The sequence below is a fragment of the Oncorhynchus nerka genome, linkage group LG18 (assembly GCF_034236695.1).
Source record: "Oncorhynchus nerka isolate Pitt River linkage group LG18, Oner_Uvic_2.0, whole genome shotgun sequence".
Classification (NCBI taxonomy): Eukaryota; Metazoa; Chordata; class Actinopteri; order Salmoniformes; family Salmonidae; genus Oncorhynchus; species Oncorhynchus nerka.
In genome coordinates, this window is record NC_088413.1 from 10601079 (window position 1) to 10625629 (window position 24551).

General features: G+C 44.2%; 10 non-coding genes across 10 annotated transcripts; all 10 read right to left on the reverse strand.

Moving 5' to 3' along the window:
* Positions 1-1791: 1791 nt before the first annotated feature.
* Positions 1792-1953, reverse strand: LOC135562015 (U1 spliceosomal RNA). The gene has a single exon (XR_010459838.1). It is a non-coding gene; the product is annotated as a U1 spliceosomal RNA (small nuclear RNA).
* Positions 1954-4117: 2164 nt separating this feature from the next.
* Positions 4118-4278, reverse strand: LOC135562032 (U1 spliceosomal RNA). The gene has a single exon (XR_010459855.1). It is a non-coding gene; the product is annotated as a U1 spliceosomal RNA (small nuclear RNA).
* Positions 4279-6446: 2168 nt separating this feature from the next.
* Positions 6447-6608, reverse strand: LOC135562016 (U1 spliceosomal RNA). The gene has a single exon (XR_010459839.1). It is a non-coding gene; the product is annotated as a U1 spliceosomal RNA (small nuclear RNA).
* A 2161-nt stretch (positions 6609-8769) lies between these two features.
* LOC135562023 (U1 spliceosomal RNA) lies at positions 8770-8933 on the reverse strand. The gene has a single exon (XR_010459846.1). It is a non-coding gene; the product is annotated as a U1 spliceosomal RNA (small nuclear RNA).
* A 2159-nt stretch (positions 8934-11092) lies between these two features.
* On the reverse strand, positions 11093-11258 carry LOC135562031 (U1 spliceosomal RNA). Its single transcript, XR_010459854.1, has one exon. It is a non-coding gene; the product is annotated as a U1 spliceosomal RNA (small nuclear RNA).
* A 2269-nt stretch (positions 11259-13527) lies between these two features.
* On the reverse strand, positions 13528-13691 carry LOC135562019 (U1 spliceosomal RNA). The gene has a single exon (XR_010459842.1). It is a non-coding gene; the product is annotated as a U1 spliceosomal RNA (small nuclear RNA).
* Positions 13692-15812: 2121 nt separating this feature from the next.
* On the reverse strand, positions 15813-15974 carry LOC135562017 (U1 spliceosomal RNA). The gene has a single exon (XR_010459840.1). It is a non-coding gene; the product is annotated as a U1 spliceosomal RNA (small nuclear RNA).
* Positions 15975-18120: 2146 nt separating this feature from the next.
* LOC135562034 (U1 spliceosomal RNA) lies at positions 18121-18284 on the reverse strand. The gene has a single exon (XR_010459857.1). It is a non-coding gene; the product is annotated as a U1 spliceosomal RNA (small nuclear RNA).
* A 3226-nt stretch (positions 18285-21510) lies between these two features.
* LOC135562042 (U1 spliceosomal RNA) lies at positions 21511-21674 on the reverse strand. The gene has a single exon (XR_010459864.1). It is a non-coding gene; the product is annotated as a U1 spliceosomal RNA (small nuclear RNA).
* A 2071-nt stretch (positions 21675-23745) lies between these two features.
* Positions 23746-23909, reverse strand: LOC135562004 (U1 spliceosomal RNA). The gene has a single exon (XR_010459827.1). It is a non-coding gene; the product is annotated as a U1 spliceosomal RNA (small nuclear RNA).
* Positions 23910-24551: the final 642 nt, after the last annotated feature.

Consider the following 24551-nt stretch of genomic DNA (forward strand, 5'->3'; position numbering starts at 1 on the left):
TAGTTTCATCAAGCTTGTTTTCTGCTCTCAGTAAAATATGATTCCACCATTGACCACAGGGTGGCATACGAACCACAGATATGGAGGAGAAACAGTAGCCTACTACTTAATCAACAAAAAGACACAGTAGAAGCTACTCGGAGTGTGCTGACATGGCCATACTCGTATTTGTAATTTGTCACAGTAGCAGCCAGCAGATATCTACATGAAACACGCCAGGAAAGGAGACTGGATGAAATGAAGCCAGCGGAGGAAGAACTACAGCTTCACTCTATCCAATCAGAGCAGCAGGATCAACCTACAGCCCCGCCCTCCTCTTTCCAGACATACAAACTAGCCAGGTGATTGATTTTAGATCACGCAGCCAAACCTGGACAACGCTGGGCCAATTGAATAGGCTACTACAACTCGTAGTTTTGTCGTACTTTTCAGACAGGTGATCTATTTGACAAAAACAAATGTGTTTGCTGTTCTAATGTAGTTTGTAACCAGTTTGTAATAGCAATAATGCCCCTCTGAGGTTTGTTGTGTATGGCCAATGTTAGAGTGACCCCTATCCACAAAGAAGGACAGCAAAACGGACCTGTATCTATTTTGAGTGTGCAGTCTAAGGTCCTGGGAAAAGTCATTTATGAATAGATGGATGAATATACTGGCGAGAACACTCTTATCAGAACTACAGTCTGGTTTTAGAAATACCCACTCTATTGACACCTCTGTTTTGACTGACTTCATCAGGAAATGAGTGGACCAGGAACATGACTGTGGCATGGTAATGGTTGACCAGGGAAATATCTGTGGAATGGTAATGGTTGACCAGGGAAATCTCTGTGGAATGGTTGACCAGGGAAATATCTGTGGAAGGGTTGACCAGGGAAATGTCTGTGGCATGATAATGGTTGCCCAGGGAAATGTCTGTGGAATGGTTGACCAGGGAAATGTCTGTGGCATGGTAGACCAGGGACATGTCTGTGGAATGGTAATGTGGTGGAATGACAGGGAAATGTCTGTGGGGAATTGTCTGTGGCATGGTAATGGTTGACAGGGAAATGTCTGTGGCATGGTAATGGTTGACCAGGGAAATATATGTGGCATGGTAATGGTTGACCAGGGAAATACTGTGGAATGGTAATGGTTGACCAGGGAAATGACTGTGGAATGGTAATGGCATGGTAATGACCAGGGAAATGACTGTGGCATGGTAGACCAGGGAAATGTCTGTGGCATGGTAATGTTGACCAGGGAAATGTCTGTGGCATGGTAATGGTTGACCAGGGAAATGTCTGTGGACATGGTAATGGTTGACCAGGGAAATGACTGTGGAATGGTAATGGTTGACCAGGGAAATGGAACTTGTGGAATCTGGTAATGGTTGACCAGGGAAATGTCTGTGGCATGGTAATGGTTGACCAGGGAAATATCTGTGGAATGGTAATGGTTGACCAGGGAAATGTCTGTGGAATGGTTGACCAGGGAAATGTCTGTGGAATGGTTGAAATGTCAGGGAAATGTCTGTGGAATGGTTGACCAGGGAAATGTCTGTGGCATGGTAATGGTTGACCAGGGAAATGTCTGTTGTCATGGTTGACCAGGGAAATGTCTGTGGCATGGTAATGGTTGACCAGGGAAATGTCTGTGGCATGGTAACGAAATGTTGAACTTAAACTTATAAACAGACTCCATTATTCATCTGATAAGAACATATAAATGTTGACACATGTCCTTCTCAACACGAAACTCAATAGAACTCCGAGTTTGACACATTCCTACATTATTTTTAACATCAAGATCAGGGGAGAGCGCGAACGCAGTCCCCACTACCATAAATTATGCAATCGAGATTTCCACATTTGAGAAATTCGCAGGGGTCAGCACAGCCGGAGTGCAATGGCTGAGCCTCGCCCTGGGTGAACCGCCTTCTTGATCACGGTGTCTCCCTTGCCAGGTAAGTATGAGTTGTACACGTTGGTAGAGGAGCACTCGTTCCAGGACAAAGGTGTTTGACTCACGGTTTCACCTTCTACTACTGATATACCACATCATATTGAACAAGGTTTAATGATGTTTACGAATACAATTGCGGACAAGGTGAAGAAAAAGCAATACATTTTGTTTTACTATATTATATCACGGACCGACTGTTTTCTCATCATGAAACACGGCATAAATTCTACATATATTGAATTTCTTGTCTAAATGTCCGTCTGGTTACACACAAGTAGGCGATGTACCAAAATGCTGAAATCACATTCGTGCACACAGCCAACCGATAGACACCACTTATTTCTGGTGTTTTGTAGCGTTCCAGACGTTGTAGGAATAGTTTCATCAAGCTTGTTTTCTGCTCTCAGTAAAATATGATTCCACCATTGACCACAGGGTGGCATACGAACCACAGATATGGAGGAGAAACAGTAGCCTACTACTTAATCAACAAAAAGACACAGTAGAAGCTACTCGGAGTGTGCTGACATGGCCATACTCGTATTTGTAATTTGTCACAGTAGCAGCCAGCAGATATCTACATGAAACACGCCAGGAAAGGAGACTGGATGAAATGAAGCCAGCGGAGGAAGAACTACAGCTTCACTCTATCCAATCAGAGCAGCAGGATCAACCTACAGCCCCGCCCTCCTCTTTCCAGACATACAAACTAGCCAGGTGATTGATTTTAGATCACGCAGCCAAACCTGGACAACGCTGGGCCAATTGAATAGGCTACTACAACTCGTAGTTTTGTCGTACTTTTCAGACAGGTGATCTATTTGACAAAAACAAATGTGTTTGCTGTTCTAATGTAGTTTGTAACCAGTTTGTAATAGCAATAATGCCCCTCTGAGGTTTGTTGTGTATGGCCAATGTTAGAGTGACCCCTATCCACAAAGAAGGACAGCAAAACGGACCTGTATCTATTTTGAGTGTGCAGTCTAAGGTCCTGGGAAAAGTCATTTATGAATAGATGGATGAATATACTGGCGAGAACACTCTTATCAGAACTACAGTCTGGTTTTAGAAATACCCACTCTATTGACACCTCTGTTTTGACTGACTTCATCAGGAAATGAGTGGACCAGGAACATGACTGTGGCATGGTAATGGTTGACCAGGGAAATATCTGTGGAATGGTAATGGTTGACCAGGGAAATCTCTGTGGAATGGTTGACCAGGGAAATATCTGTGGAAGGGTTGACCAGGGAAATGTCTGTGGCATGATAATGGTTGCCCAGGGAAATGTCTGTGGAATGGTTGACCAGGGAAATGTCTGTGGCATGGTAGACCAGGGACATGTCTGTGGAATGGTAATGGTTGACCAGGGAATTGTCTGTGGCATGGTAATGGTTGACAAGGGAAATGTATGTGGCATGGTAATGGTTGACCAGGGAAATATATGTGGCATGGTAATGGTTGACCAGGGACCAGGGAAATTACCAGGGAAATTACTGTGGATGGTAATGGTTGACCAGGGAAATGACTGTGAATGGTAATGGTTGACCAGGGAAATGACATGTGGAATGGCATGGTGACCAGGGAAATGACTGTGGCATGGTAGACCAGGGAAATGACTGTGGAATGGTTGACCAGGGAAATGTCTGTGGCATGGTAATGGTTGACCAGGGAAATGTCTGTGGCACGGTAATGGTTGACCAGGGAAATGTCTGTGGCATGGTAATGGTTGACCAGGGAAATGACTGTGGAATGGTAATGGTTGACCAGGGAAATATCTGTGGCATGGTAATGGTTGACCAGGGAAATATCTGTGGAATGGTAATGGTTGACCAGGGAAATATCTGTGGAAGGGTTGACCAGGGAAATGTCTGTGGCATGATAATGGTTGACCAGGGAAATGTCTGTGGAATGGTTGACCAGGGAAATGTCTGTTGTCATGGTTGACCAGGGAAATGTCTGTCTGGCATCGTAATGGTTGACCAGGGAAAATGGTTGACCAGGGGTAATGGTTGAAATGTCTGTGGCATGGTAACGGTTGAACTTAAACTTATAACAGACTCCATTATTCATCTGATAAGAACATATAAATGTTGACACATGTCCTTCTCAACACGAAACTCAATAGAACTCCGAGTTTGACACATTCCTACATTATTTTTAACATCAAGATCAGGGGAGAGCGAACGCAGTCCCCCACTACCATAAATTATGCAATCGAGATTTCCACATTTGAGAAATTCGCAGGGGTCAGCACAGCCGGAGTGCAATGGCTGAGCCTCGCCCTGGGTGAACCGCCTTCTTGATCACGGTGTCTCCTTGCCAGGTAAGTATGAGTTGTACACGTTGGTAGAGGAGCACTCGTTCCAGGACAAAGGTGTTTGACTCACGGTTTCACCTTCTACTACTGATATACCACATCATATTGAACAAGGTTTAATGATGTTTACGAATACAATTGCGGACAAGGTGAAGAAAAAGCAATACATTTTGTTTTACTATATTATATCACGGACCGACTGTTTTCTCATCATGAAACACGGCATAAATTCTACATATATTGAATTTCTTGTCTAAATGTCCGTCTGGTTACACACAAGTAGGCGATGTACCAAAATGCTGAAATCACATTCGTGCACACAGCCAACCGATAGACACCACTTATTTCTGGTGTTTTGTAGCGTTCCAGACGTTGTAGGAATAGTTTCATCAAGCTTGTTTTCTGCTCTCAGTAAAATATGATTCCACCATTGACCACAGGGTGGCATACGAACCACAGATATGGAGGAGAAACAGTAGCCTACTACTTAATCAACAAAAAGACACAGTAGAAGCTACTCGGAGTGTGCTGACATGGCCATACTCGTATTTGTAATTTGTCACAGTAGCAGCCAGCAGATATCTACATGAAACACGCCAGGAAAGGAGACTGGATGAAATGAAGCCAGCGGAGGAAGAACTACAGCTTCACTCTATCCAATCAGAGCAGCAGGATCAACCTACAGCCCCGCCCTCCTCTTTCCAGACATACAAACTAGCCAGGTGATTGATTTTAGATCACGCAGCCAAACCTGGACAACGCTGGGCCAATTGAATAGGCTACTACAACTCGTAGTTTTGTCGTACTTTTCAGACAGGTGATCTATTTGACAAAAACAAATGTGTTTGCTGTTCTAATGTAGTTTGTAACCAGTTTGTAATAGCAATAATGCCCCTCTGAGGTTTGTTGTGTATGGCCAATGTTAGAGTGACCCCTATCCACAAAGAAGGACAGCAAAACGGACCTGTATCTATTTTGAGTGTGCAGTCTAAGGTCCTGGGAAAAGTCATTTATGAATAGATGGATGAATATACTGGCGAGAACACTCTTATCAGAACTACAGTCTGGTTTTAGAAATACCCACTCTATTGACACCTCTGTTTTGACTGACTTCATCAGGAAATGAGTGGACCAGGAACATGACTGTGGCATGGTAATGGTTGACCAGGGAAATATCTGTGGAATGGTAATGGTTGACCAGGGAAATCTCTGTGGAATGGTTGACCAGGGAAATATCTGTGGAAGGGTTGACCAGGGAAATGTCTGTGGCATGATAATGGTTGCCCAGGGAAATGTCTGTGGAATGGTTGACCAGGGAAATGTCTGTGGCATGGTAATGGTTGACCAGGGAAATGTCTGTGGAATGGTTGACCAGGGAAATGTCTGTGGCATGGTAGACCAGGGACATGTCTGTGGAATGGTAATGGTTGACCAGGGAATTGTCTGTGGCATGGTAATGGTTGACAAGGGAAATGTATGTGGCATGGTAATGGTTGACCAGGGAAATATATGTGGCATGGTAATGGTTGACCAGGGAAATTACTGTGGAATGGTAATGGTTGACCAGGGAAATGACTGTGGCATGGTAGACCAGGGAAATGACTGTGGCATGGTAGACCAGGGACATGTCTGTGGCATGGTAATGGTTGACCAGGGAAATGACTGTGGCATGGTAATGGTTGACCAGGGAAATGTCTGTGGCACGGTAATGGTTGACCAGGGAAATGACTGTGGAATGGTAATGGTTGACCAGGGAAATGACTGTGGAATGGTAATGGTTGACCAGGGAAATATCTGTGGAATGGTTGACCAGGGAAATGTCTGTGGCATGGTAATGGTTGACCAGGGAAATATCTGGAAATGATCATGGAATGGTTGACCAGGGAAATATCTGTGGAATGGTTGACCAGGGAAATGTCTGTGGGAAATGTCTGTGGAATGGTTGACCAGGGAAATGTCTGAATGGCATGGTAATGGTTGACCAGGGAAAATGTCTGTTGTCATGGTTGACCAGGGAAATGAAACTGTCTGTGGCATGGTAACGGTTGAACTTAAACTTATAAACAGACTCCATTATTCATCTGATAAGAACATATAAATGTTGACACATGTCCTTCTCAACACGAAACTCAATAGAACTCCGAGTTTGACACATTCCTACATTATTTTTAACATCAAGATCAGGGGAGAGCGCGAACGCAGTCCCCACTACCATAAATTATGCAATCGAGATTTCCACATTTGAGAAATTCGCAGGGGTCAGCACAGCCGGAGTGCAATGGCTGAGCCTCGCCCTGGGTGAACCGCCTTCTTGATCACGGTGTCTCCCTTGCCAGGTAAGTATGAGTTGTACACGTTGGTAGAGGAGCACTCGTTCCAGGACAAAGGTGTTTGACTCACGGTTTCACCTTCTACTACTGATATACCACATCATATTGAACAAGGTTTAATGATGTTTACGAATACAATTGCGGACAAGGTGAAGAAAAAGCAATACATTTTGTTTTACTATATTATATCACGGACCGACTGTTTTCTCATCATGAAACACGGCATAAATTCTACATATATTGAATTTCTTGTCTAAATGTCCGTCTGGTTACACACAAGTAGGCGATGTACCAAAATGCTGAAATCACATTCGTGCACACAGCCAACCGATAGACACCACTTATTTCTGGTGTTTTGTAGCGTTCCAGACGTTGTAGGAATAGTTTCATCAAGCTTGTTTTCTGCTCTCAGTAAAATATGATTCCACCATTGACCACAGGGTGGCATACGAACCACAGATATGGAGGAGAAACAGTAGCCTACTACTTAATCAACAAAAAGACACAGTAGAAGCTACTCGGAGTGTGCTGACATGGCCATACTCGTATTTGTAATTTGTCACAGTAGCAGCCAGCAGATATCTACATGAAACACGCCAGGAAAGGAGACTGGATGAAATGAAGCCAGCGGAGGAAGAACTACAGCTTCACTCTATCCAATCAGAGCAGCAGGATCAACCTACAGCCCCGCCCTCCTCTTTCCAGACATACAAACTAGCCAGGTGATTGATTTTAGATCACGCAGCCAAACCTGGACAACGCTGGGCCAATTGAATAGGCTACTACAACTCGTAGTTTTGTCGTACTTTTCAGACAGGTGATCTATTTGACAAAAACAAATGTGTTTGCTGTTCTAATGTAGTTTGTAACCAGTTTGTAATAGCAATAATGCCCCTCTGAGGTTTGTTGTGTATGGCCAATGTTAGAGTGACCCCTATCCACAAAGAAGGACAGCAAAACGGACCTGTATCTATTTTGAGTGTGCAGTCTAAGGTCCTGGGAAAAGTCATTTATGAATAGATGGATGAATATACTGGCGAGAACACTCTTATCAGAACTACAGTCTGGTTTTAGAAATACCCACTCTATTGACACCTCTGTTTTGACTGACTTCATCAGGAAATGAGTGGACCAGGAACATGACTGTGGCATGGTAATGGTTGACCAGGGAAATATCTGTGGAATGGTAATGGTTGACCAGGGAAATCTCTGTGGAATGGTTGACCAGGGAAATATCTGTGGAAGGGTTGACCAGGGAAATGTCTGTGGCATGATAATGGTTGCCCAGGGAAATGTCTGTGGAATGGTTGACCAGGGAAATGTCTGTGGCATGGTAGACCAGGGACATGTCTGTGGAATGGTAATGGTTGACCAGGGAATTGTCTGTGGCATGGTAATGGTTGACAAGGGAAATGTATGTGGCATGGTAATGGTTGACCAGGGAAATATATGTGGCATGGTAATGGTTGATATGTGGCATGGTAATGGTTGACCAGGGAAATTACTGTGGAATGGTAATGGTTGACCAGGGAAATGACTGTGGAATGGTAATGGTTGACCAGGGAAATGACTGTGGCATGGTAGACCAGGGAAATGACTGTGGCATGGTAGACCAGGGACATGTCTGTGGCATGGTAATGGTTGACCAGGGAAATGACTGTGGCACGGTAATGGTTGACCAGGGAAATGTCTGTGGCACGGTAATGGTTGACCAGGGAAATGACTGTGGAATGGTAATGGTTGACCAGGGAAATGACCGTGGAATGGTAATGGTTGACCAGGGAAATATCTGTGGCATGGTAATGGTTGACCAGGGAAAATATCATGGTAATGGTTGACCAGGGAAATATCTGTGGAAGGGTTGACCAGGGAAATGTCTGTGGCATGATAATGGTTGACCAGGGAAATGTCTGTGGAATGGTTGACCAGGGAAATGTCTGTGGGAATGGTTGACCAGGGAAAATGTCTGTTGTCATGGTTGACCAGGGAAATGTCTGTTGTCATGGTTGACCAGGGAAATGTCTGTGGCATGGTAACGGTTGAACTTAAACTTATAAACAGACTCCATTATTCATCTGATAAGAACATATAAATGTTGACACATGTCCTTCTCAACACGAAACTCAATAGAACTCCGAGTTTGACACATTCCTACATTATTTTTAACATCAAGATCAGGGGAGAGCGCGAACGCAGTCCCCCACTACCATAAATTATGCAATCGAGATTTCCACATTTGAGAAATTCGCAGGGGTCAGCACAGCCGGAGTGCAATGGCTGAGCCTCGCCCTGGGTGAACCGCCTTCTTGATCACGGTGTCTCCCTTGCCAGGTAAGTATGAGTTGTACACGTTGGTAGAGGAGCACTCGTTCCAGGACAAAGGTGTTTGACTCACGGTTTCACCTTCTACTACTGATATACCACATCATATTGAACAAGGTTTAATGATGTTTACGAATACAATTGCGGACAAGGTGAAGAAAAAGCAATACATTTTGTTTTACTATATTATATCACGGACCGACTGTTTTCTCATCATGAAACACGGCATAAATTCTACATATATTGAATTTCTTGTCTAAATGTCCGTCTGGTTACACACAAGTAGGCGATGTACCAAAATGCTGAAATCACATTCGTGCACACAGCCAACCGATAGACACCACTTATTTCTGGTGTTTTGTAGCGTTCCAGACGTTGTAGGAATAGTTTCATCAAGCTTGTTTTCTGCTCTCAGTAAAATATGATTCCACCATTGACCACAGGGTGGCATACGAACCACAGATATGGAGGAGAAACAGTAGCCTACTACTTAATCAACAAAAAGACACAGTAGAAGCTACTCGGAGTGTGCTGACATGGCCATACTCGTATTTGTAATTTGTCACAGTAGCAGCCAGCAGATATCTACATGAAACACGCCAGGAAAGGAGACTGGATGAAATGAAGCCAGCGGAGGAAGAACTACAGCTTCACTCTATCCAATCAGAGCAGCAGGATCAACCTACAGCCCCGCCCTCCTCTTTCCAGACATACAAACTAGCCAGGTGATTGATTTTAGATCACGCAGCCAAACCTGGACAACGCTGGGCCAATTGAATAGGCTACTACAACTCGTAGTTTTGTCGTACTTTTCAGACAGGTGATCTATTTGACAAAAACAAATGTGTTTGCTGTTCTAATGTAGTTTGTAACCAGTTTGTAATAGCAATAATGCCCCTCTGAGGTTTGTTGTGTATGGCCAATGTTAGAGTGACCCCTATCCACAAAGAAGGACAGCAAAACGGACCTGTATCTATTTTGAGTGTGCAGTCTAAGGTCCTGGGAAAAGTCATTTATGAATAGATGGATGAATATACTGGCGAGAACACTCTTATCAGAACTACAGTCTGGTTTTAGAAATACCCACTCTATTGACACCTCTGTTTTGACTGACTTCATCAGGAAATGAGTGGACCAGGAACATGACTGTGGCATGGTAATGGTTGACCAGGGAAATATCTGTGGAATGGTAATGGTTGACCAGGGAAATCTCTGTGGAATGGTTGACCAGGGAAATATCTGTGGAAGGGTTGACCAGGGAAATGTCTGTGGCATGATAATGGTTGCCCAGGGAAATGTCTGTGGAATGGTTGACCAGGGAAATGTCTGTGGCATGGTAGACCAGGGACATGTCTGTGGAATGGTAATGGTTGACCAGGGAATTGTCTGTGGCATGGTAATGGTTGACAAGGGAAATGTATGTGGCATGGTAATGGTTGACCAGGGAAATATATGTGGCATGGTAATGGTTGACCAGGGAAATTACTGTGAATGGAATGGTAATGGCATGGTGACCAGGGAAATGACTGTGGAATGGTAATGGTTGACCAGGGAAATGACTGTGGCATGGTAGACCAGGGAAATGACTGTGGCATGGTAGACCAGGGACATGTCTGTGGCATGGTAATGGTTGACCAGGGAAATGACTGTGGCACGGTAATGGTTGACCAGGGAAATGTCTGTGGCACGGTAATGGTTGACCAGGGAAATGACTGTGGAATGGTAATGGTTGACCAGGGAAATATCTGTGGAAGGGTTGACCAGGGAAATGTCTGTGGCATGATAATGGTTGACCAGGGAAATATCTGTGGAAATGGTCTGTGACCAGGGGAATGGTTGACCAGGGAAATGTCTGTGGCATGATAATGGTTGACCAGGGAAATGTCTGTGGAATGGTTGACCAGGGAAATGTCTGTGGCATCGTAATGGTTGACCAGGGAAAATGTCTGTTGTCATGGTTGACCAGGGAAATGACTGTGGCATGTCATGGTTGACCAGGGAAATGTCTGCATGTAATGCAGGGAAATGGCATGGTAACGGTTGAACTTAAACTTATAAACAGACTCCATTATTCATCTGATAAGAACATATAAATGTTGACACATGTCCTTCTCAACACGAAACTCAATAGAACTCCGAGTTTGACACATTCCTACATTATTTTTAACATCAAGATCAGGGGAGAGCGCGAACGCAGTCCCCCACTACCATAAATTATGCAATCGAGATTTCCACATTTGAGAAATTCGCAGGGGTCAGCACAGCCGGAGTGCAATGGCTGAGCCTCGCTCGCTGGGTGAACCGCCTTCTTGATCACGGTGTCTCCCTTGCCAGGTAAGTATGAGTTGTACACGTTGGTAGAGGAGCACTCGTTCCAGGACAAAGGTGTTTGACTCACGGTTTCACCTTCTACTACTGATATACCACATCATATTGAACAAGGTTTAATGATGTTTACGAATACAATTGCGGACAAGGTGAAGAAAAAGCAATACATTTTGTTTTACTATATTATATCACGGACCGACTGTTTTCTCATCATGAAACACGGCATAAATTCTACATATATTGAATTTCTTGTCTAAATGTCCGTCTGGTTACACACAAGTAGGCGATGTACCAAAATGCTGAAATCACATTCGTGCACACAGCCAACCGATAGACACCACTTATTTCTGGTGTTTTGTAGCGTTCCAGACGTTGTAGGAATAGTTTCATCAAGCTTGTTTTCTGCTCTCAGTAAAATATGATTCCACCATTGACCACAGGGTGGCATACGAACCACAGATATGGAGGAGAAACAGTAGCCTACTACTTAATCAACAAAAAGACACAGTAGAAGCTACTCGGAGTGTGCTGACATGGCCATACTCGTATTTGTAATTTGTCACAGTAGCAGCCAGCAGATATCTACATGAAACACGCCAGGAAAGGAGACTGGATGAAATGAAGCCAGCGGAGGAAGAACTACAGCTTCACTCTATCCAATCAGAGCAGCAGGATCAACCTACAGCCCCGCCCTCCTCTTTCCAGACATACAAACTAGCCAGGTGATTGATTTTAGATCACGCAGCCAAACCTGGACAACGCTGGGCCAATTGAATAGGCTACTACAACTCGTAGTTTTGTCGTACTTTTCAGACAGGTGATCTATTTGACAAAAACAAATGTGTTTGCTGTTCTAATGTAGTTTGTAACCAGTTTGTAATAGCAATAATGCCCCTCTGAGGTTTGTTGTGTATGGCCAATGTTAGAGTGACCCCTATCCACAAAGAAGGACAGCAAAACGGACCTGTATCTATTTTGAGTGTGCAGTCTAAGGTCCTGGGAAAAGTCATTTATGAATAGATGGATGAATATACTGGCGAGAACACTCTTATCAGAACTACAGTCTGGTTTTAGAAATACCCACTCTACTGACACCTCTGTTTTGACTGACTTCATCAGGAAATGAGTGGACCAGGAACATGACTGTGGCATGGTAATGGTTGACCAGGGAAATATCTGTGGAATGGTAATGGTTGACCAGGGAAATCTCTGTGGAATGGTTGACCAGGGAAATATCTGTGGAAGGGTTGACCAGGGAAATGTCTGTGGCATGATAATGGTTGCCCAGGGAAATGTCTGTGGAATGGTTGACCAGGGAAATGTCTGTGGCATGGTAGACCAGGGACATGTCTGTGGAATGGTAATGGTTGACCAGGGAATTGTCTGTGGCATGGTAATGGTTGACAAGGGAAATGTATGTGGCATGGTAATGGTTGACCAGGGAAATATATGTGGCATGGTAATGGTTGACCAGGGAAATTACTGTGGAATGGTAATGGTTGACCAGGGAAATGACTGTGGAATGGTAATGGTTGACCAGGGAAATGACTGTGGCATGGTAGACCAGGGAAATGACTGTGGCATGGTAGACCAGGGACATGTCTGTGGCATGGTAATGGTTGACCAGGGAAATGACTGTGGCACGGTAATGGTTGACCAGGGAAATGTCTGTGGCACGGTAATGGTTGACCAGGGAAATGACTGTGGAATGGTTGACCAGGGAAATAATGGTAATGACCAGGGAAATGACTGTGGAATGGTAATGGTTGACCAGGGAAATATCTGTGGAATGGTAATGGTTGACCAGGGAAATGTCTGTGGAATGGTAATGGTTGACCAGGGAAATGTCTGTAATGGTTGACCAGGGAAATCTGTCATGTAATGTTGAATGGTTGACCAGGGAAATGTCTGTGGCATATAATGGAAATGGCATGGTAATGGTTGACCAGGGAAAATGTGTGGAATGGTTGACCAGGGAAATGTCTGTGGAATGGTAATGGTTGACCAGGGAAAATGTCTGTAATGTCATGGTTGACCATGTCTGTGGGGAAATGTCTGTGGCATGGTAATGGTTGACCAGGGAAAATGTCTGTTGTCATGGTTGACCAGGGAAATGTCTGTGGAAATGTCAGGGAAATGTGGCATGGTAACGGTTGAACTTAAACTTATAAACAGACTCCATTATTCATCTGATAAGAACATATAAATGTTGACACATGTCCTTCTCAACACGAAACTCAATAGAACTCCGAGTTTGACACATTCCTACATTATTTTTAACATCAAGAGAGAGCGCGAACGCAGTCCCCCACTACCATAAATTATGCAATCGAGATTTCCACATTTGAGAAATTCGCAGGGGTCAGCACAGCCGGAGTGCAATGGCTGAGCCTCGCCCTGGGTGAACCGCCTTCTTGATCACGGTGTCTCCCTTGCCAGGTAAGTATGAGTTGTACACGTTGGTAGAGGAGCACTCGTTCCAGGACAAAGGTGTTTGACTCACGGTTTCACCTTCTACTACTGATATACCACATCATATTGAACAAGGTTTAATGATGTTTACGAATACAATTGCGGACAAGGTGAAGAAAAAGCAATACATTTTGTTTTACTATATTATATCACGGACCGACTGTTTTCTCATCATGAAACACGGCATAAATTCTACATATATTGAATTTCTTGTCTAAATGTCCGTCTGGTTACACACAAGTAGGCGATGTACCAAAATGCTGAAATCACATTCGTGCACACAGCCAACCGATAGACACCACTTATTTCTGGTGTTTTGTAGCGTTCCAGACGTTGTAGGAATAGTTTCATCAAGCTTGTTTTCTGCTCTCAGTAAAATATGATTCCACCATTGACCACAGGGTGGCATACGAACCACAGATATGGAGGAGAAACAGTAGCCTACTACTTAATCAACAAAAAGACACAGTAGAAGCTACTCGGAGTGTGCTGACATGGCCATACTCGTATTTGTAATTTGTCACAGTAGCAGCCAGCAGATATCTACATGAAACACGCCAGGAAAGGAGACTGGATGAAATGAAGCCAGCGGAGGAAGAACTACAGCTTCACTCTATCCAATCAGAGCAGCAGGATCAACCTACAGCCCCGCCCTCCTCTTTCCAGACATACAAACTAGCCAGGTGATTGATTTTAGATCACACAGCCAAACCTGGACAACGCTGGGCCAATTGAATAGGCTACTACAACTCGTAGTTTTGTCGTACTTTTCAGACAGGTGATCTATTTGACAAAAACAAATGTGTTTGCTGTTCTAATGTAGTTTGTAACCAGTTTGTAATAGCAATAATGCCCCTCTGAGGTTTGTTGTGTATGGCCAATGTTAGAGTGACCCCTATCCACAAAGAAGGACAGCAAAACGGACCTGTATCTATTTTGAGTGTGCAGTCTAAGGTCCTGGGAAAAGTCATTTATGAATAGATGGATGAATATACTGGCGAGAACACTCTTATCAGAACTACAGTCTGGTTTTAGAAATACCCACTCTATTGACACCTCTGTTTTGACTGACTTCATCAGGAAATGAGTGGACCAGGAACATGACTGTGGCATGGTAATGGTTGACCAGGGAAATATCTGTGGAATGGTAATGGTTGACCAGGGAAATCTCTGTGGAATGGTTGACCAGGGAAATATCTGTGGAAGGGTTGACCAGGGAAATGTCTGTGGCATGATAATGGTTGCCCAGGGAAATGTCTGTGGAATGGTTGACCAGGGAAATGTCTGTGGCATGGTAGACCAGGGACATGTCTGTGGAATGGTAATGGTTGACCAGGGAATTGTCTGTGGCATGGTAATGGTTGACAAGGGAAATGTATGTGGCATGGTAATGGTTGACCAGGGAAATATATGTGGCATGGTAATGGTTGACAAGGGAAATGTATGTGGCATGGTAATGGTTGACCAGGGAAATATATGTGGCATGGTAATGGTTGACCAGGGAAAATGTCTGTTGTCATGGTTGACCAGGGAAATGACTGTGGCATGGTAGACCAGGGAAATGTCTGTGGCATGGTAATGGTTGACCAGGGAAATGACTGTGGGCTGTGGCATGACGGTAATGGTTGACCAGGGAAATGTCTGTGGCATGGTAATGGTTGACCAGGGAAATGTCTGTGGCACCAGGGGTAATGGTTGACCAGGGAAATGACTGTGGATGGTAATGGTAATGGTTGACCAGGGAAATATCTGTGGAAGGGTTGACCATCTGGGAAATGGTTGTCTGTGGCATGATAATGGTTGACCATCTGTGGAAATGTCTGAATGGTTGACCAGGGAAATGTCTGTGGAATGGTTGACCAGGGAAATGTCTGTGGCATGGTAATGGTTGACCAGGGAAAAATGGTTGTCTGTGGCATGGTAATGGTTGACAGGGAAATGTCTGTGGCATGGTAACGGTTGAACTTAAACTTATAAACAGACCCCATTATTCATCTGATAAGAACATATAAATGTGGACACATGTCCTTCTCAACACGAAACTCAATAGAACTCCGAGTTTGACACATTCCTACATTATTTTTAACATCAAGATCAGGGGAGAGCGCGAACGCAGTCCCCACTACCATAAATTATGCAATCGAGATTTCCACATTTGAGAAATTCGCAGGGGTCAGCACAGCCGGAGTGCAATGGCTGAGCCTCGCCCTGGGTGAACCGCCTTCTTGATCACGGTGTCTCCCTTGCCAGGTAAGTATGAGTTGTACACGTTGGTAGAGGAGCACTCGTTCCAGGACAAAGGTGTTTGACTCACGGTTTCACCTTCTACTACTGATATACCACATCATATTGAACAAGGTTTAATGATGTTTACGAATACAATTGCGGACAAGGTGAAGAAAAAGCAATACATTTTGTTTTACTATATTATATCACGGACCGACTGTTTTCTCATCATGAAACACGGCATAAATTCTACATATATTGAATTTCTTGTCTAAATGTCCGTCTGGTTACACACAAGTAGGCGATGTACCAAAATGCTGAAATCACATTCGTGCACACAGCCAACCGATAGACACCACTTATTTCTGGTGTTTTGTAGCGTTCCAGACGTTGTAGGAATAGTTTCATCAAGCTTGTTTTCTGCTCTCAGTAAAATATGATTCCACCATTGACCACAGGGTGGCATACGACCACAGATATGGAGGAGAAACAGTAGCCTACTACTTAATCAACAAAAAGACACAGTAGAAGCTACTCGGAGTGTGCTGACATGGCCATACTCGTATTTGTAATTTGTCACAGTAGCAGCCAGCAGATATCTACATGAAACACGCCAGGAAAGGAGACTGGATGAAATGAAGCCAGCGGAGGAAGAACTACAGCTTCACTCTATCCAATCAGAGCAGCAGGATCAACCTACAGCCCCGCCCTCCTCTTTCCAGACATACAAACTAGCCAGGTGATTGATTTTAGATCACGCAGCCAAACCTGGACAACGCTGGGCCAATTGAATAGGCTACTACAACTCGTAGTTTTGTCGTACTTTTCAGACAGGTGATCTATTTGACAAAAACAAATGTGTTTGCTGTTCTAATGTAGTTTGTAACCAGTTTGTAATAGCAATAATGCCCCTCTGAGGTTTGTTGTGTATGGCCAATGTTAGAGTGACCCCTATCCACAAAGAAGGACGCAAAACGGACCTGTATCTATTTTGAGTGTGCAGTCTAAGGTCCTGGGAAAAGTCATTTATGAATAGATGGATGAATATACTGGCGAGAACACTCTTATCAGAACTACAGTCTGGTTTTAGAAATACCCACTCTATTGACACCTCTGTTTTGACTGACTTCATCAGGAAATGAGTGGACCAGGAACATGACTGTGGCATGGTAATGGTTGACCAGGGAAATATCTGTGGAATGGTAATGGTTGACCAGGGAAATCTCTGTGGAATGGTTGACCAGGGAAATATCTGTGGAAGGGTTGACCAGGGAAATGTCTGTGGCATGATAATGGTTGCCCAGGGAAATGTCTGTGGAATGGTTGACCAGGGAAATGTCTGTGGCATGGTAGACCAGGGACATGTCTGTGGAATGGTAATGGTTGACCAGGGAATTGTCTGTGGCATGGTAATGGTTGACAAGGGAAATGTATGTGGCATGGTAATGGTTGACCAGGGAAATATATGTGGCATGGTAATGGTTGACCAGGGAAATTACTGTGGAATGGTAATGGTTGACCAGGGAAAATGGTAATGGTTGACCAGGGAAATGACTGTGGCATGGTAGACCAGGGAAATGACTGTGGCATGGTAGACCAGGGAAATGACTGTGGCATGGTAGACCAGGGACATGTCTGTGGCATGGTAATGGTTGACCAGGGAAATGACTGTGGCACGGTAATGGTTGACCAGGGAAATGTCTGTGGCACGGTAATGGTTGACCAGGGAAATGTCTGTGGCATGGTAATGGTTGACCAGGGAAAATGGTTGACCAGGGAAATGTCTGTGGAATGGTAATGGTTGACCAGGGAAATATCTGTGGAAGGGTTGACCAGGGAAATGTCTGTGGCATGATAATGGTTGACCAGGGAAATGTCTGTGGAATGGTTGACCAGGGAAATGTCTGTGGAATGGTTGACCAGGGAAATGTCTGTGGCATGGTAATGGTTGACCAGGGAAAATGTCTGTTGTCATGGTTGACCAGGGAAATGACTGTGGCATGGTAATGGTTGACAGGGAAATGTCTGTGGCATGGTAACGGTTGAACTTAAACTTATAAACAGACCCCATTATTCATCTGATAAGAACATATAAATGTGGACACATGTCCTTCTCAACACGAAACTCAATAGAACTCCGAGTTTGACACATTCCTACATTATTTTTAACATCAAGATCAGGGGAGAGCGCGAACGCAGTCCCCCACTACCATAAATTATGCAATCGAGATTTCCACATTTGAGAAATTCGCAGGGGTCAGCACAGCCGGAGTGCAATGGCTGAGCCTCGCCCTGGGTGAACCGCCTTCTTGATCACGGTGTCTCCCTTGCCAGGTAAGTATGAGTTGTACACGTTGGTAGAGGAGCACTCTTCCAGGACAAAGGTGTTTGACTCACGGTTTCACCTTCTACTACTGATATACCACATCATATTGAACAAGGTTTAATGATGTTTACGAATACAATTGCGGACAAGGTGAAGAAAAAGCAATACATTTTGTTTTACTATATTATATCACGGACCGACTGTTTTCTCATCATGAAACACGGCATAAATTCTACATATATTGAATTTCTTGTCTAAATGTCCGTCTGGTTACACACAAGTAGGCGATGTACCAAAATGCTGAAATCACATTCGTGCACACAGCCAACCGATAGACACCACTTATTTCTGGTGTTTTGTAGCGTTCCAGACGTTGTAGGAATAGTTTCATCAAGCTTGTTTTCTGCTCTCAGTAAAATATGATTCCACCATTGACCACAGGGTGGCATACGAACCACAGATATGGAGGAGAAACAGTAGCCTACTACTTAATCAACAAAAAGACACAGTAGAAGCTACTCGGAGTGTGCTGACATGGCCATACTCGTATTTGTAATTTGTCACAGTAGCAGCCAGCAGATATCTACATGAAACACGCCAGGAAAGGAGACTGGATGAAATGAAGCCAGCGGAGGAAGAACTACAGCTTCACTCTATCCAATCAGAGCAGCAGGATCAACCTACAGCCCCGCCCTCCTCTTTCCAGACATACAAACTAGCCAGGTGATTGATTTTAGATCACGCAGCCAAACCTGGACAACGCTGGGCCAATTGAATAGGCTACTACAACTCGTAGTTTTGTCGTACTTTTCAGACAGGTGATCTATTTGACAAAAACAAATGTGTTTGCTGTTCTAATGTAGTTTGTAACCAGTTTGTAATAGCAATAATGCCCCTCTGAGGTTTGTTGTGTATGGCCAATGTTAGAGTGACCCCTATCCACAAAGAAGGACAGCAAAACGGACCTGTATCTATTTTGAGTGTGCAGTCTAAGGTCCTGGGAAAAGTCATTTATGAATAGATGGATGAATATACTGGCGAGAACACTCTTATCAGAACTACAGTCTGGTTTTAGAAATACCCACTCTACTGACACCTCTGTTTTGACTGACTTCATCAGGAAATGAGTGGACCAGGAACATGACTGTGGCATGGTAATGGTTGACCAGGGAAATATCTGTGGAATGGTAATGGTTGACCAGGGAAATCTCTGTGGAATGGTTGACCAGGGAAATATCTGTGGAAGGGTTGACCAGGGAAATGTCTGTGGCATGATAATGGTTGCCCAGGGAAATGTCTGTGGAATGGTTGACCAGGGAAATGTCTGTGGCATGGTAGACCAGGGACATGTCTGTGGAATGGTAATGGTTGACCAGGGAATTGTCTGTGGCATGGTAATGGTTGACAAGGGAAATGTATGTGGCATGGTAATGGTTGACCAGGGAAATATATGTGGCATGGTAATGGTTGACCAGGGAAATATACTGTGGAATGGTAATCTGACCAGGGAAAATGGAATGGTAATGGTTGACCAGGGAAAACTGTGGCATGGTAGACCAGGGAAATGACTGTGGCATGGTAGACCAGGGACATGTCTGTGGCATGGTAATGGTTGACCAGGGAAATGACTGTGGCACGGTAATGGTTGACCAGGGAAATGTCTGTGGCACGGTAATGGTTGACCAGGGAAATGACTGTGGAATGGTAATGGTTGACCAGGGAATCTGTGGAATGACCAGGGTAATGGTTGACCAGGGAAATGTCTGTGGAATGGTAATGGACCAGGGAAATATCTGTGGAATGGTAATGGTTGACCAGGGAAATGTCTGTGGAATGGTAATGGTTGACCAGGGAAATGTCTGTGGAATGGTTGACCAGGGAATGTCTGTGGAATGGTAATGGTTGACCAGGGAATTGTCTGTGGCATGGTAATGGTTGACAGGGAAATGTGGTGTGGCATGGTAATGGTTGACCAGGGAAATGTATGTGGCATGGTAATGGTTGACCAGGGAAATTACTGTGGAATGGTAATGGTGACCAGGGAAAATGGAATGGTAATTGACCAGGGAAATGACTGTGGCATGGTTGACCAGGGAAATGATGTGTAATGGCATGGTTGACCAGGGAAATGTCTGTGGAATGGTAATGGTTGACCAGGGAAAACTGTGGCACGGTAATGGTTGACCAGGGAAATGTCTTGGCACGGTAATGGTTGACCAGGGAAATGACTGTGGAATGGTAATGGTTGACCAGGGAAATGACTCTGTGGAATGGTAATGACCAGGGAAATATCTGTGGCATGGTAATGGTTGACCAGGGAAATATCTGTGGAATGGTAATGGTTGACCAGGGAAATGTCTGTGGAATGGTTGACCAGGGAAATGTCTGTGGAATGGTAATGGTTGACCAGGGAATTGTCTGTGGCATGGTAGACCAGGGACATGTCTGTGGAATGGTAATGGTTGACCAGGGAATTGTCTGTGGCATGGTAATGGTTGACCAGGGAAATGTCTGTGGCATGGTAATGGTTGACCAGGGAAATAATGTGGCATGGTAATGGTTGACCAGGGAAAATGGTTGACCAGGGAAATGACTGTGGAATGGTAATGGTTGACCAGGGAAATGACTGTGGCATGGTAGACCAGGGAAATGACTGTGGCATGGTAGACCAGGGACATGTCTGTGGCATGGTAATGGTTGACCAGGGAAATGTCTGTGGCATGGTAATGGTTGACCAGGGAAATGACTGTGGCACGGTAATGGTTGACCAGGGAAATGTCTGTGGCATGGTAATGGTTGACCAGGGAAATGACTGTGGAATGGTAATGGTTGACCAGGGAAATATCTGTGGAATGGTAATGGTTGACCAGGGAAATATCTGTGGAATGGTAATGGTTGACCAGGGAAATGTATCTGTGGAAGGGTTGACCAGGGAAATGTCTGTGGCATGATAATGGTTGACCAGGGAAATGTCTGTGGAATGGTTGACCAGGGAAATGTCTGTGGAATGGTTGACCAGGGAAATGTCTGTGGCATGGTAATGGTTGACCAGGGAAAATGTCTGTTGTCATGGTTGACCAGGGAAATGTCTGTGGCATGGTAACGGTTGAACTTAAACTTATAAACAGACCCCATTATTCATCTGATAAGAACATATAAATGTGGACACATGTCCTTCTCAACACGAAACTCAATAGAACTCCGAGTTTGACACATTCCTACATTATTTTTAACATCAAGATCAGGGGAGAGCGCGAACGCAGTCCCCCACTACCATAAATTATGCAATCGAGATTTCCACATTTGAGAAATTCGCAGGGGTCAGCACAGCCGGAGTGCAATGGCTGAGCCTCGCCCTGGGTGAACCGCCTTCTTGATCACGGTGTCTCCCTTGCCAGGTAAGTATGAGTTGTACACGTTGGTAGAGGAGCACTCGTTCCAGGACAAAGGTGTTTGACTCACGGTTTCACCTTCTACTACTGATATACCACATCATATTGAACAAGGTTTAATGATGTTTACGAATACAATTGCGGACAAGGTGAAGAAAAAGCAATACATTTTGTTTTACTATATTATATCACGGACCGACTGTTTTCTCATCATGAAACACGGCATAAATTCTACATATATTGAATTTCTTGTCTAAATGTCCGTCTGGTTACACACAAGTAGGCGATGTACCAAAATGCTGAAATCACATTCGTGCACACAGCCAACCGATAGACACCACTTATTTCTGGTGTTTTGTAGCGTTCCAGACGTTGTAGGAATAGTTTCATCAAGCTTGTTTTCTGCTCTCAGTAAAATATGATTCCACCATTGACCACAGGGTGGCATACGAACCACAGATATGGAGGAGAAACAGTAGCCTACTACTTAATCAACAAAAAGACACAGTAGAAGCTACTCGGAGTGTGCTGACATGGCCATACTCGTATTTGTAATTTGTCACAGTAGCAGCCAGCAGATATCTACATGAAACACGCCAGGAAAGGAGACTGGATGAAATGAAGCCAGCGGAGGAAGAACTACAGCTTCACTCTATCCAATCAGAGCAGCAGGATCAACCTACAGCCCCGCCCTCCTCTTTCCAGACATACAAACTAGCCAGGTGATTGATTTTAGATCACGCAGCCAAACCTGGACAACGCTGGGCCAATTGAATAGGCTACTACAACTCGTAGTTTTGTCGTACTTTTCAGACAGGTGATCTATTTGACAAAAACAAATGTGTTTGCTGTTCTAATGTAGTTTGTAACCAGTTTGTAATAGCAATAATGCCCCTCTGAGGTTTGTTGTGTATGGCCAATGTTAGAGTGACCCCTATCCACAAAGAAGGACAGCAAAACGGACCTGTATCTATTTTGAGTGTGCAGTCTAAGGTCCTGGGAAAAGTCATTTATGAATAGATGGATGAATATACTGGCGAGAACACTCTTATCAGAACTACAGTCTGGTTTTAGAAATACCCACTCTATTGACACCTCTGTTTTGACTGACTTCATCAGGAAATGAGTGGACCAGGAACATGACTGTGGCATGGTAATGGTTGACCAGGGAAATATCTGTGGAATGGTAATGGTTGACCAGGGAAATCTCTGTGGAATGGTTGACCAGGGAAATATCTGTGGAAGGGTTGACCAGGGAAATGTCTGTGGCATGCCCAGGGAAATGGTTGCCCAGGGAAATGTCTGTGGAATGGTTGACCAGGGAAATGTCTGGAATGGCATGGTAGACCAGGGATTGTCATGTCTGTGGAATGGTAATGGTTGACCAGGGAATTGTCTGTGGCATGGTAATGGTTGACAAGGGAAATGTATGTGGCATGGTAATGGTTGACCAGGGAAATATATGTGGCATGGTAATGGTTGACCAGGGAAATTACTGTGGAATGGTAATGGTTGACCAGGGAAATGACTGTGGCATGGTAATGGTTGACCAGGGAAAAATGACTGTGGTAATGGTGACCAGGGACATGTCTGTGGCATGGTAATGGTTGACCAGGGAAATGACTGTGGCACGGTAATGGTTGACCAGGGAAATGTCTGTGGCACGGTAATGGTTGACCAGGGAAATGACTGTGGAATGGTAATGGTTGACCAGGGAAATATCTGTGGAAGGGTTGACCAGGGAAATGTCTGTGGCATGATAATGGTTGACCAGGGAAATGTCTGTGGAATGGTTGACCAGGGAAATGTCTGTGGAATGGTTGACCAGGGAAATGTCTGTCTGTCATGGTTGACCAGGGAAATGTCTGTGGCATGGTAATGGTTGACCAGGGAAAATGTCTGTGTCATGGTCATGGTTGACCAGGGAAATGTCTGTGGCATGGTAACGGTTGAACTTAAACTTATAAACAGACTCCATTATTCATCTGATAAGAACATATAAATGTTGACACATGTCCTTCTCAACACGAAACTCAATAGAAGTCCGAGTTTGACACATTCCTACATTATTTTTAACATCAAGATCAGGGGAGAGCGCGAACGCAGTCCCCCACTACCATAAATTATGCAATCGAGATTTCCACATTTGAGAAATTCGCAGGGGTCAGCACAGCCGGAGTGCAATGGCTGAGCCTCGCCCTGGGTGAACCGCCTTCTTGATCACGGTGTCTCCCTTGCCAGGTAAGTATGAGTTGTACACGTTGGTAGAGGAGCACTCGTTCCAGGACAAAGGTGTTTGACTCACGGTTTCACCTTCTACTACTGATATACCACATCATATTGAACAAGGTTTAATGATGTTTACGAATACAATTGCGGACAAGGTGAAGAAAAAGCAATACATTTTGTTTTACTATATTATATCACGGACCGACTGTTTTCTCATCATGAAACACGGCATAAATTCTACATATATTGAATTTCTTGTCTAAATGTCCGTCTGGTTACACACAAGTAGGCGATGTACCAAAATGCTGAAATCACATTCGTGCACACAGCCAACCGAAGACACCACTTATTTCTGGTGTTTTGTAGCGTTCCAGACGTTGTAGGAATAGTTTCACAGAGTTACACATGGAGTAAACAATTAACAAGTCAATAACACAGTAGAAAAAAAAAAATGGGCAGTCTATATACAATGTGTGCAGAAGGCATGAGGAGGTAGGCGAATAATACAATTTTGCAGATTAACACTGGGGTGATAAATGATCAGATGGTCATGTACAGGTAGAGATATTGGTGTGCAAAAGAGCAGAAAAGTAAATAAATAAATAAATAAAAAACAGTATAAAAACAGTATGGGAATGAGGTAGGTGAAAATGGGTGGGCTA